We start from the raw sequence: 12,864 nt of genomic DNA, 5'->3' as shown, positions 1-12,864 counted from the left end.
TGTACTATATGTTTAAACTTCAGATATGCAGGAACTGGAACCAAGTGTTAAGCAATTTGCAAGAAGCAAATATTTAAAGGTTTTTCACAGCCTTTTAAATAAAGAGAAGGAAAAATTGTGTGTGTGTTTGTGTCTGTGTATTCTTCTTTGCAAATTCCTTGCCACATCAACAGTCTACAAAGTGCTTGTGTTCCTGAGATAGGTCAGAAATTTTACCCAGTATTGAATGTATACCCGAAGTGATCAAGTAATACTTTTTGCAAAAGGTTTTCTATGTAACATTATACTCTTAACTTTAAATAAGAATGGCTACAACTAACCAACATGCAAAAATCCTCAGACTACACAGAAATTCATACAATGCATTGACCACCTTTCTCCATTTTAAAATTCTTTATTCTGTACTGAATTGGTATTCCAATCTGCCTAAGCAAAAGCATGCCCTTCTAATAGCATTTGATTAGAGCAGAGGTGACAATAAGAGACAGCAAGATTCTGAAGGTTCTTTTCATGGAGAGCAGAAAATTGATGGAATCCTGGTGAACAAATTTCACAGTCCATTCAGTGACAAGCAAGCCTGCTCCCTTTCCATCAAGGGAATAACGATGCACAAATGGACCACTGACCAGAGTTTGAAGTAAAACCCCTACTTTAGGGCTCCCTTCCAAACAAATAAATATCTAAATATCTGATTTGAAAGGGGTCAAATCAGAAAACTAAAGCAACAAAAACAAAAACCCTCTCAAAACAAGGAGACAATATCTATGTGCTCAATTAAAAAGAATTATTAGCTTCTCTTGTTTCTTCCTAAAAGGTTTGATTTTATTGGGCACAACCAAAACTAATTAATAAAATAAAAGCTTATTTTTTATGTTTTTCTGTGGATAATTTGTACAAAATTTCCAAATATCTGAATGTAAAATGGATTTTTTAAGGTGAAAGTAGAATGCCAGGTCCTAATGAAGGGACTATCTCAAAGGAATAAGAGTCGTCTGCCATGTACTTTTTGTAAGTGCCCACGTTGGAAAACAATTCTCAATATGAAGATGCTGGTACAACTTTTCCTATTACACAATTTCTTGCACAACCATATGCATTACATTTATAGGCAGATTTACAATTTGAAAGGACGAGAAAGGATCTATCAATAAAATTAGCTTAGTTTTGTTTGTTTGTTTACAAAATGTCGTTCAACCAAAGTTCTCTATCTCCTCATGCAGGAGATGCATTATCTCCACTAGGTGTGGGTCAGCAAAATACTTGTGAGCATGTCCTGCCAGATCTGCTACATTCCACATTGTATATTCTGCTTGAAACACCACATTGACTTTGGGGCCATTACAAACAGTAATGGCCTTGGTCTTATGTTCCTTGATTTCTTTCATTCATCTTCATCATCTTCATCTTCCTCTCCATCAGACAAGGATGTACAAGGCCATATCTGTCAGTAGCAGTCAAGTCATTTTTCTATCACCTGCATGACCAAGGGGTGGTTTCGCTCTGGAGAGCTTTTCTGCATGGCAATTAGAACTCCCCCTTCGGTCATGCAGCAATCCAGCAACTCCCTCAACAGTTTCTCTTGTTGTTCCTCATTACCTCCTGTGTGGAAAGAAAGTGCACATGGAGTAGCTTCCTTTCACTGTCAACCAGTGGCAAAAAGGTGATGATGACATTGGTGTTCAGGTTAGCACCAGCACCTCGGTTGCCACAACCATCATTTTCCATGGCAACCAAAGCAGAGAAGTGGCCCCTCTGTAGCCCAGTGCAATCGGACTTTTCCAACAAAAACTCTGTTCCCATAACAAACACAGATAAACTCCTTGGAACTGAGTATACCCTAAAATTTCTCTCTGGATACTCTTATAATATTTTACTCCATAAACTATAACTGGTCGTCTAAGAATATGTACAAGTACAAAAATGTGTGTCTTTTCCAAACTTGCTCCAGGATGACCAGCAAGAGAGAGTATAAGTGCCCAGTTGTCTTGCCACTGTTCTTCTCTCAATGAAAAATGTAAACCAAAACTCTGAGAATACCATGATTCCCAATCTTTCCAGCGTGTGTAAAACCAGTGTGAACAGTCATGCAAGCTGTCATGCAGGGCTTTCCGAAGCACTCAGTCCTTGTCACAAATACACCAAGTAGCTTGTAGTACTGAGTCAGGTAAGCAGTCTCCTGTAGTCCTGTTCCAAAGTGCATACAGTCTACTGCCCAAAAGTTTAACCAACTCCAAGGACCAGTTTATAATTGGTGATTCTTCTTCTAACTCCTTTTGAACATCTCTATCAAGCACCTTATCAAATAATTTTTCTTGGACTGTTGGGGGCAAGTCTTCAATATCTGCTGGCAACATAAACGTTACAAGGTCAGTTAGAAAACAGCAAGCAAAATCCCCCTTTTTTTGATGAAGAGAGGCAGCTATTTCTCTCCAGATTTGTTCTGTCAGTTCAGGACATACCATTGCTGGAATACACTTTGCTGCTTGTTGAGACACCTCTGTAAACAATATTGCTAGCATATCCTGCCTCTGAAATTGTATAGCCAAGTGTACCAAGAGTATAGCCAACATCACAGGTAGAAGGACCATTCAGCAAGTTTATTTCATCCACAGTGAGCTGACATGCAGTATTTCCTCCTGATGAACTGTATGTTTCTATGGCCCCTAAATCACCTTCTACAACTCCCACAGAAGCATTGAGGAATAGCCAATCAGTCTTTTTCATCCTGTTTTTAATTTGCTTTACTTTTCTGAAGTCCACTTCAAGTTATTCCTTGCTGCCAACAGTACCAGCCAATTCAACCCTCTGAATATCCATTTTCATTTCAGAGTCTCATTTCGTAGTAGGAAGTGGTCTTTTTTTGGCTATTACCACTATGGCAGCTTCCATTCAATTGAGCTTTATCTTGCTAATTTGTTATTGAAGATGCTTCTTCAGTCTCTGCTAACTCTATTGCTTCAATGTTATTAGGTCTGGGATAATAACACATTTTTTAGGTGTAGCCCAGTTTTCATATGTGCAAATAGAACAAGTCCAATGCTGGGTCCTGGTGTTCAGTTTGTTTCTTTTCTTCATAAGGATCAACAGAAAAAGCAACTGTCTTGAGTCAAATCCTGAGGATTGAGGAGATTCTGTGGGACTCCTGGTCTTTCGTTGGGATAAGTACTGAGTACATCTGATTGTTCTTGGCCAGTTCAAATATGTGCACATGTGGCATGACTCATTTATTTGCATTTTCCATGCTGTACCAAGGCTTAACCCTTGGTCTTGCACTAGAGTCTGGACATAACAAAGTCCATAACAAAGTTCAGTGCTGGAAGGATCCCAATCTCTACCAATATCACTCGAATCACTTTTGAATGGATCTTCTGCAATAATTCCAGTAGGTTTTTGGGCACCACACATAGTACACTTGATTGCAGATGGCCAGTTTTTATATGTACAATATTTGCAAGCCCATTTAATTCCACGTTCTGACATGGTAGCTTCTTGAAGTGAGTTATGTCTGGCAGGAAGCTGGCTGTGGCGGCTCCTCCTCCAGCTCCAGCTCCTCCTCCCTGTCTGATGCTCAGAACCCAGTGGCGGTGGTGGACACTCCAAACAGCCAGAGGCAAGGAGCCAAGCCCAGGACCTCTCTGCCTCCTTTGGCTCTGCCTCCCGCCCCTCAGCTGCTGCCTCTGTCCTCCTGCTTCACTCAGTACCTGGTCTCCACCTGCCCAAGGGCTGCTCCCTGGGGAGTGGGGGAAAGCGAGGGGCCCCAAGAGGCGGGGGCAGAGCTACTGGGAGCGATTTCGGGCTCCCGGACTCCTAATGGAGGCGGCCAAGGACCCGGAGTGCTGTTCATTGCTTTAGCTTAATTTATATTTAAAATTCCAAATGCCTTTCCTGTTGAGAAGGATCAGAAGGACCCATCTCTCCCTGGGACACTGGGGCAGAAGTGATGCATTCTTAAGCATCACTTAAGTTCTCTTAAATACTAGTACATGTGTTAGCACTCTGATAAACTTTCCTAAGGTCTGTATTGTAAGCACCCTTTTAATGTCTTCTCCAAATGATTACAACCATTTATAATCTTTGGTGTATTCAGATGTTCCTGCAGGGTTTTTTATCCAGGCCAAAGTGGCAGCATATGCCCTGGTGGTCCAGCAGTAGGCTTGATACTGGTGCAAATTACAGCCCTCCATTTGCATGAAGGGATGTCCTGTGGTTGTTTAAACAGTGACATCTGGCCCTCCCTCAAACATTTTGATAATATACATAGGCTGCTTGGGTCACTTTTGGAATTACCCTGGAGAAACCCTCTTGTGCTGCACACTGGTGTTGAAACTTTAGCAGCTTAAATGCTGCTCTCTGTGATCTCTTGCCTACTTTTGCTAGAGTGGGTATAGCTGATAACACAAAGAGATGTTGGAGTGGTAGCAGTGGTGTTGTGCCAAGTATGAAGACAAAAGCAGCCACCAAATCGTTCAACAACAGCAACAGTTGCAGCACCAGAAGTAGCAGCAAGAAGGTGACTGCACATCCAGAGAAAGGTCAGGAAGAAATGAGGAGGAGCAGAGGTGTCAGAACTGAGGAGCATTGGAAGTATAGAGAAGGCAAGAGAGGGCAAAGCCAAGGCTGAAGAAAAATATACTGTGAAGAATAAGAAAAAGAAACTGCCAGACCCAAGCAGTGGAAGTACTCCAAGTAGTTGTCATGCTTTAAGAGCCCAGTGTCCCAACACAGTAGGCCTGAGAGGTGGGAAACTAGCTCCTGTCAAAGTCAAAATATCCTGATACCCTAGGTTCCAGAGCTGTAATATTGGCCACTGGAAAAACTCAGGGTGCCAAAACCTGCATTCCACCCCATAGCTGTTACACTAGCAAGTGTTGCCTGCTACTGAATCTCACTGCTACTAGAGGCCAAAGAGTATACCTGGCCAGTGCTGAGGTCACAGGTGGTTAAAACCCCCAGCAACAACCCTCCAATCTGAGTACCTAGAGCCATGCCTCTGGCTTCTACAGTGTGCAGTAAAAAGCCCATGATTCTCAGGTCTTGGAAATGTGAGCCTCTGGGTCTACCATGCCATCCTCTAGGCCTTGGGGCACTCATGGGCCCAGGACTCCCAACACTAGAAGAGAAACCCTTTGCCTACTCACAATTTCCATCCAGGGAGAGCAAAAGGACACCAACCAGCTGATTGGTAACACTGCCATCATTGCCGTTTTAAAAATCATTATGGCACAGTGATTGTACAAAGTGAGATCTTCCATTGTGCTAGCTCCTCCCTACATGCATATAATGTACTTCGATCATTTTCACCGCTCTGTTACTCTTTCTTATACCTCCTCCCACTTTCCACTCCCACATCTCTATTAGGCCCCTTTTCACTTTCATGTCCTTTTTCTTCCCTAGATTCCACATATGAGAGAAAGCATGTGATCCATGTCTTTGAGAGACTTGCTTATTTTACTTAACACGATGATCTCTTATGTCATCCATTTTCCTGCAATTGATGTTATTTCATTCCTTTTGCTGGTTGAGTAAAGTTTCATTTACTTTTCTAGTCACCTGTTGATGAGCACCTATGCTGATTCCATAAATTAGTTATTCGAATAGTACAGTGATAAATATTGATATTCAGGTATTTCTATAGTAAGCCTACTTTCATTCGTTGGGATACTATCCACAAGTGGTATGGCTGGATGCTGTGGAAGTTCTATTTTTAGCATGGTGAGAAACTCCATAATGATTTACATACTGGCTGGAGCAATTTACATTTCAGCCATCAGTGAATAAGGGTTCCTTTTTCTCCTCATCCTCACCAACATATGTTGTTTCTATTTTCTTGTTGATAGCCATTCTAACCTGGGTGTGAGAGAATGACAATGTCATTTTGATTTGCATTTTCCTGACAGATAATGATGTTGAACATTTGCTCTTGTATTTATTGGTTGTTTAAACTTCTTCATTAAAAAGTGTGCTCAGTTCGATAGCCCATTTGTTGATTGGACTATTTGTTCTTCCGTTGTTTAACTTTTTGTATCCTTGATATATTCTTTATAAAGATCTCCCATTGCATGAATGACTGGCCAAGATAATTTTTCCAATTTGTACACTGTGACATCATTCTGTTGATTGCTTTATTTTTTTGCAGTGCAGAATCTTTTTTAACATAATGCAATCCTATTTGTCAGTTCTTGCTATTATTTCCTAAGCTATTGGAATCCTAATAAGAAAATAATGGCCTGTCCTAGATCTTGAAGGGCTTTGCTCTAATAGTCTCACAGTTACAGGTCTTACAGTAATTTCTTTCATCCATCTCTATGCAGAATGAAAATACGCATCAATTCTTCTGCATGAGGATATGCAGTTATCCCAGCACCACTTTTATTGACTTTGCTAAGATTTGAGAGCTCTTTCTCTCACGCAACTACCACTTGTTAAAGAGACTGTCTATTATCTGGGTGCCAGTGGTTCATGTTTTTAATCTCATCTATTTGGGAGGCTGAGATCTGGCCAGTCTGCTCAAAAAGTTATCGAGCTGCAATCTCAACCAGTATCTCAACCAATAGCTGGCTGGATGGCATGCACCTGTCATCCTAAGCTACTTGGGAGGCAGAGATGAGGAGGATGGTGGTTCCAGGCTATCTGGGCAAAACTGTTTGCCAGACCTCATCTCAATGCAAAAAATTACCATCAAGGTAGCATTCATCTGGCACCCAGCATCAGGGAGAAGCATAAAATAGGAGGACTGCAGTCCAGGCCAACCTGGACAAAAAGCATGACTCTGTCCCCAAAATGAATAGATCAAAATGCATGGAGGTGTGGCTCATGCAACAGAGTGCCTGCCTAGGAAGTTTGAAGCCCTGAGTTCAAGCCCCAGTACCATCAAAGAAAAAGCTGTCCATTTTCCGATGTATGTTTAGGGCACCTTTGTCAAGAGTCAGAGGGTTACAGGTTCTTCCGCTTATTTCTGTACCTTCCATTCTATTCCTTTAGCAACTTTTTTTCTTTTTGAGCCACTACTATACTGTTTTTGTAATATGGCTCTCTAATGTAATTCAAAGTCAGGTACACTGGAGGTGGTAACTTTAGTATTGGCCATTCTGCTCAGGATTGCTTGGCTGTTTGGGGTCTTTTGTATTTCCATATAAATTTCAGGGTTAGAATATTTGTATTTCTGATGGGTATCATTGGAATTGTGAGGAATTTCTTTGAATTGGTAGATCGCTTTTGGTAATATGACCGTTTGACAGTATTAGCTCTGCTGATTCTAGCACTTTGATCTCTCAGATGAACTTCAGAATCATCTAGACAAAAAATTGTCAAGATGCTAATTTGTGTTTTAGTTATCTTACCTATTAATGTAAGGAGAATGGAGATCTTTCTACCTTAGGCCAAATGAATCCAAGGAAAAGTTCACTCCCATTTCTTAGAGTCTTCTTAAATATTTCTCAGAAGAATATTGTTGCTAGTATTGTTTTCTCCCCAGTGGTTTTCACATTCATATTAAATTGGTTCCCTAGACAGAATGTAGCAGAATGCATAAGCATTTCCCCCAGTCCATATAACATATGACATGAAATTTATTCTTGTTATTAATTGATCTGTCCTGTGTCGGTAATGAGTCGTATACTTTTCAGTAAAGAAGAATATCAACATTAAGTATAAAACTTTAAGCTCCAACTCTCTGACAGCATCAAATAACATGAGTTGAGAAGTCAAAAAATCGGGGGTCAGCCAGGTGCCAGTGATTCACGCCTGTAATTAGCTACCCAGGGGGCAAGAGATCAGGAGGATCGCAGTTTGAAACCAGCCTGGGCAAATGGTTCACAAGACCCTATCTCAAAAACACCTGACACAAAAAGGCTGGAGGAATGGCTTAAGATGTAGGCCCAGAGTTCAAGCCCCAGTACCGCAAAAAAGAAAAAAAAAATCAGGGGACATTTTTCTCATTTCAAATCTTACTCATCTATCCACTCTTTTTACAGTAGGGAGACGCCTGAAAATGAGAAATGTGCCAAAGGAGATAGCTGTATTTGAACACTTCCATGGTTGAATTGTAACGTGTATTTTTAAGTTTGATAAGTACTTTTAAAATAAGTACTAGAGTAACAGCAAATGTGTTACTTTTCCGTAACTCCAAGTAGAGGTCTTTTTATCTCATAGCCAAATAGACAAAGAAATCATGGTAAGATTCATGATACTGAAAAAGCATGTTTCTGGAGAAGTTTGCTTTCACCACTGGATAGCCACAATGCTGACACTTAGGAAAATACCACAAGAAGTTAGATTGAGTGACAACTTTTGCTGGCACATTCCACTTACTATGTTTGTTCTTTTTACTCCCTAAAATAAATTTTTATTGGAACACATGGCCACACGGAATCATTGGCTATTTTCTCAAAACGATGGCAGAGTTGAATAGTTGTACTAAAGAAGAAATGCCGTGGAGTTCAAATCAGTTTGAACTGCTGCTTCCCACAGTGCAAATCTCAATGGTGCAGTACACCTTGAGAGCCTTTTTGTACTGCCTCACCTCTCTCCCCTCCTCTGCTCTCCACTGAGGACTTTGGAATTTATTCTCAGTCTATGTTTCTTGGTTCCTCTGGGATTCAAAGAGCACACTTAAGACTGAGACCAATTGAACTTATGCCTGCCTTAGACTGAATCTCTCCCTATCCCAATTCACCTTACGGAAAGGGACATGACTAAGGAAGTATCTATACAGAGAGGTAGACTGGCTGCTTTAAAAATATCAACATACTCTTTAGGATTTACACAAGACCAAGAAGTCTCCTACATATGGCCAAGAATAATCTCAAAATATATATTCAGCATACGATTCAGAATTACTTAGAATTGGAAGAACCTGAAAATTTACACTCCTATGGAAAAGACATCCAAGATACAATACCAGGAAGACAGGATGTTGAGATTGTCTAGTGGCATCTTTAAAGCCATTATTATGAAAGTATTCCAAGTAACAATCACAATTATGTTGAAACAAATATAAGAATAGATTTTTTTCAGTGTGCATACACACACACACACACACTCTCTCTCTCTCTTTCTGTCTCTCACACATACACACTTATGAGGAAAGCCCCAAGCGGAAATTATAGAAAGGAAAACTGTGATGATCATTATATCATTATATCTCTGGATGGGTTTCAAAAAGAGAATGGAGGCTGGTAGGGTGACTCAAGTCCTAGAGTGCAGGACTAGGGGACTGGAGGTCCAGAGTTCAAAAAGAGAATGGAGACAAATGGCAGCGAAGGTGACATTAGATCAATAGCAATTGGCAAATCTCCAAAACAGAAAAAGAAATTGAAATGAAAATAAGAACTTTAAGAACCTACAAAAAGTTCCACTTGTTTATCATTCCTTTCATTGGAATCTCAGAAGGAGAGGGGGAAAGGATGTGATGATCAAAACTAATGTTGAGAAGTGATGACAAGATGCCGATGAAATGACATTGCCTTCCATTCTTTCTCATGGATACATCCTATTAAATTGCTATTCTCATTCCTAATTCCCTGCAGAACTGCTAAGAAAGTGAGTGTGGTGGCAAAGTAGTTTAGATTCCATCAAGAGCCCAGGAGGACAATAGTAACTGTGGGCAAAATGGATCCAGGGAGCATGGGCACAGAATTTCTGTGGAGAAACCAGCAAGAAAAACAACAGGCAGTGGACCTTCCTAAACACCAACCCCCATGGAATCAAGAGATAGAGCCCTCAGGTGGGTGAGGCACTGCCACCAGCCACAGCCCCACTTAAGGAACCATGGTGGTGTACACCTTAGCAGTGAGACAGGAGACACAGCTTGGCAGCTTCCAACCCAGGTTAGGATGCACCAGTACAGACTATGACAACAACCTGTGAGTTAGCACAACCTGGAGAGAAGGAGAAACTACACGTTTTCTGAGAACTCTTTGGGGGCTGGGGGTTGAGGGCCCGGACCTCAGGAGCTTACAACGGACAATACACTTAGATCTCCAAATCCTCAGCCTCTATGTTGGAAAGTGAGTACAAAAAGACTTATCCAGAGTCAAGTCTCAAACCTGACTGCTATCTACTGGGTTGAAAGCCTTGGACTCTGAGGGAAAAAAAACTGGTGCTCAGGAGACCAGTTGAAAATTCTGGGTTTATATATATATGTTTGATTTTGTCTCTGTTCGATTTGAAATGTTTTTATTTTTTGTTTGTTTGTATTGATTTTTTGTATATCGATTTGCGCTCATTTTCTCATTTTTTTCTGTTCTACTTTTCCTCCCTTCCATTATTCTGTAGTCATTATGTGAACCATGATAACTGCCTTTCAGTATTCAACCTTAAACTATATCTTTCCTTCCCTTCCATACTTTTCATTTCACCCTTCCCCATTTATACTTTCTTTCCTTCTACAATAGAATAGCTCTTGGTGCTGGCAGTGTGGCTTAAGTGGTAGAGCGCCTGACTAGCAAGCATGAGGCCTTGAGTTCAAGCCCCACTACTATATATATGTGTCCACACGCACTGGACCTATTTTAGTTATTTCTCTTGTTATATGTTTATCCTCCAGTATCCTGTGTACATTTTGTCTGCAAGAGTTTGTGCAAGACAGACAAAAATTTTTTTGTAGACAATCATTGTTATAAAATTAGAGTGAAGCACATCAAATAGGAGTTAGTCAAGATGAAATCTTGAAAATTAATTCCATTTTATAAGTAGATTCATATAACCTCCCATCCCTTCTGTCTGTATCACTTAGTGTGCAGGCTGGAAATGCTCAACCACTGGTTGACTATTTGTTAAAATTGTCATATAGTATTACATCTTGCAATGTATACTGGCTGGAATTTTAACTATGTTTGCTTCCATGTTACCATCACGCATTCAATGTGCAAAATCGTGCTTTCTCCTCAAGACAATTTTTTTTCTTTAGGATATACTCGTGGTACAAGGGATTTATTGTGATAGTTCTAAATAAGCTTATATTGTAATTGGTTAGATCACCCCCATAGTCTCTCCCCCCAACTCCCTCCACACCCCACTTTAAGCAATTGTAAGAGGTTTCTTCATTCTATTTCATATAAGTATATGAAGTCCATCAACATATTCCCTCATCTTAATCTCCTTTGTGTACCCCTCTTCCTCCCACAAGTACCCTCCCAATACACACTCTACTTATTTTACAGTCCTGTCTTTAGTTATTAATATTTAAGTCAAGGTTCAAGGGGGCTTCTCAATGTATCCACATTGTGAGTATACTTTATTTTGGTCCATTCAACCACTTCCATTACTCTCCCTTACACATTTACCTATCCCCCCTTTGTTCAACAGCTTTCAATACATATCTTTTTATCCTCTACCTTCACAGGTATTATGCTTTACAATATTGTTGATTATCTCTCATTCTCTTTTACTTTCTCTCCTTCCTTGAGCTCCGTAGAGTAGTTTCAGTATTACATGTTCTACATATGAGTTTGTATATGATCATGTTTGGTTTTGTGTATATGTCTGTCTTTTGGATCTGTCTTTCACATATGAGAGAAGACATGTGGCCTTTTTCTTTCCAAGCCTGGCTTACTTCACTTAACATGGTATCCTCCAATTGCATCCATTTACCTTCAGACTACATGTTGTCATTATTCCTATGGCTAAGTAAAACTCCATTGTATATATATAGCACATTTTCTTGACCATTTCATCAGTTGTAGGGCATGTAGGTGTTTTCATAGCTTGGCTATCGTGAATAGTGCTGTGATGAACATTGGTGTACAGGTGTCCCTGTTGTATCATGACTTAGGTTCTTTTTGCTACATGCCCAGGAGAAATATCACTGGATCATATGGCAGTTCTACCTTTTGCTTTTTGAGGAATCTCCATACTGCTTTCCATAATGTTTGTACTAATTTGCATTCCCACCAACAGTACATAAGGGTTCCTGTTTCGTCCCATTGTCGCCAGCATGTGTTGCTGGTTTTGCCCTTGAATATGGCCATTCCAACTGGGGTGAGATGAAACCTAGGTGTTGTTTTGCTTTGCATCTCTTTTATAGCCAGGGAAGTTGAAGACTTCTTCGTGTACTTATTGGCCATTTGTACCTCTTCCTTTGAGACTTCTCTGTTTAATTCATGTCCCCATTTCTCCATTGGGATGTTGATTCTTTGGGAGTTGAATTTTTTGAGTTCCCTGTAGATTCTGGATATTAGTCCTTTATCTGATAAGTAGTTGGCAAAGACTTTCTCCCATTCTGTGGGTAATCTGTTGAATCTAGTGACTGTTCTTTTGCTGTGCAGAAGCTTTTTAGTTTGATGCAGTCCCATTTGCTCATTCTTTCTCTTAGATGCTGAGCCTTTTGAATTCTATTTAGGAAGTCGTTCCCTGTGTCTATCTGTTCCAGTGTTTTTCATACTGCTTCCTGGAATTGTTTCAAAGTTTCAGACCTTATATTAAGGTTCTTGGTCCATGTTGAGTTGCTTTTGGTGCAGGATGAGAGACATGAATCTAGTTCCAGTCTTCTACATGTGGATATCCAGTTTTCTCAGCAACATTTGTTGAAGAGGCTGTCTTTTCTCCATCGTGTGTTTTGGCTCCTTTGTAGGAGTCAGTTGGCTGTAGCTGCATGGGTTTATGTCTGGGTCTTGTATTCCAATCCATTGGTCTTCATGTCTATTTTTGTTCCAACAAAATGCTGGGGGGGGTTGTTGTTGTTGTGGCTCTGTAGTATTATTTGAAATCAAGAATTGTGATACCTCCAGCATTGGACTTTTTGGTCAGAATTTCTTTGGCTACTCCAGGTCTTTTGTGTTTCCATATGTATTTTAGGATTGATTTTTTCATCTCTGTGAAGAATGTCATGAACACGGAGATTGCTGTTGGTAGTATGGCCATTTT

General features: G+C 40.3%; 1 pseudogene; it reads right to left on the bottom strand.

Annotated features, from left to right (window-relative positions):
- Positions 1 to 1,381: 1,381 nt before the first annotated feature.
- LOC141419701 (ubiquitin thioesterase ZRANB1 pseudogene) lies at positions 1,382 to 3,480 on the bottom strand (annotated as a pseudogene).
- Between the last annotated feature and the right edge of the window lie 9,384 nt (positions 3,481 to 12,864).

The sequence above is a fragment of the Castor canadensis genome, chromosome X, assembly GCF_047511655.1.
Source record: "Castor canadensis chromosome X, mCasCan1.hap1v2, whole genome shotgun sequence".
NCBI lineage: Eukaryota > Metazoa > Chordata > Mammalia > Rodentia > Castoridae > Castor > Castor canadensis.
The sequence above is the reverse complement of the archived record's forward strand: the minus strand, read 5'-3'. Positions and strand labels throughout refer to the sequence as shown.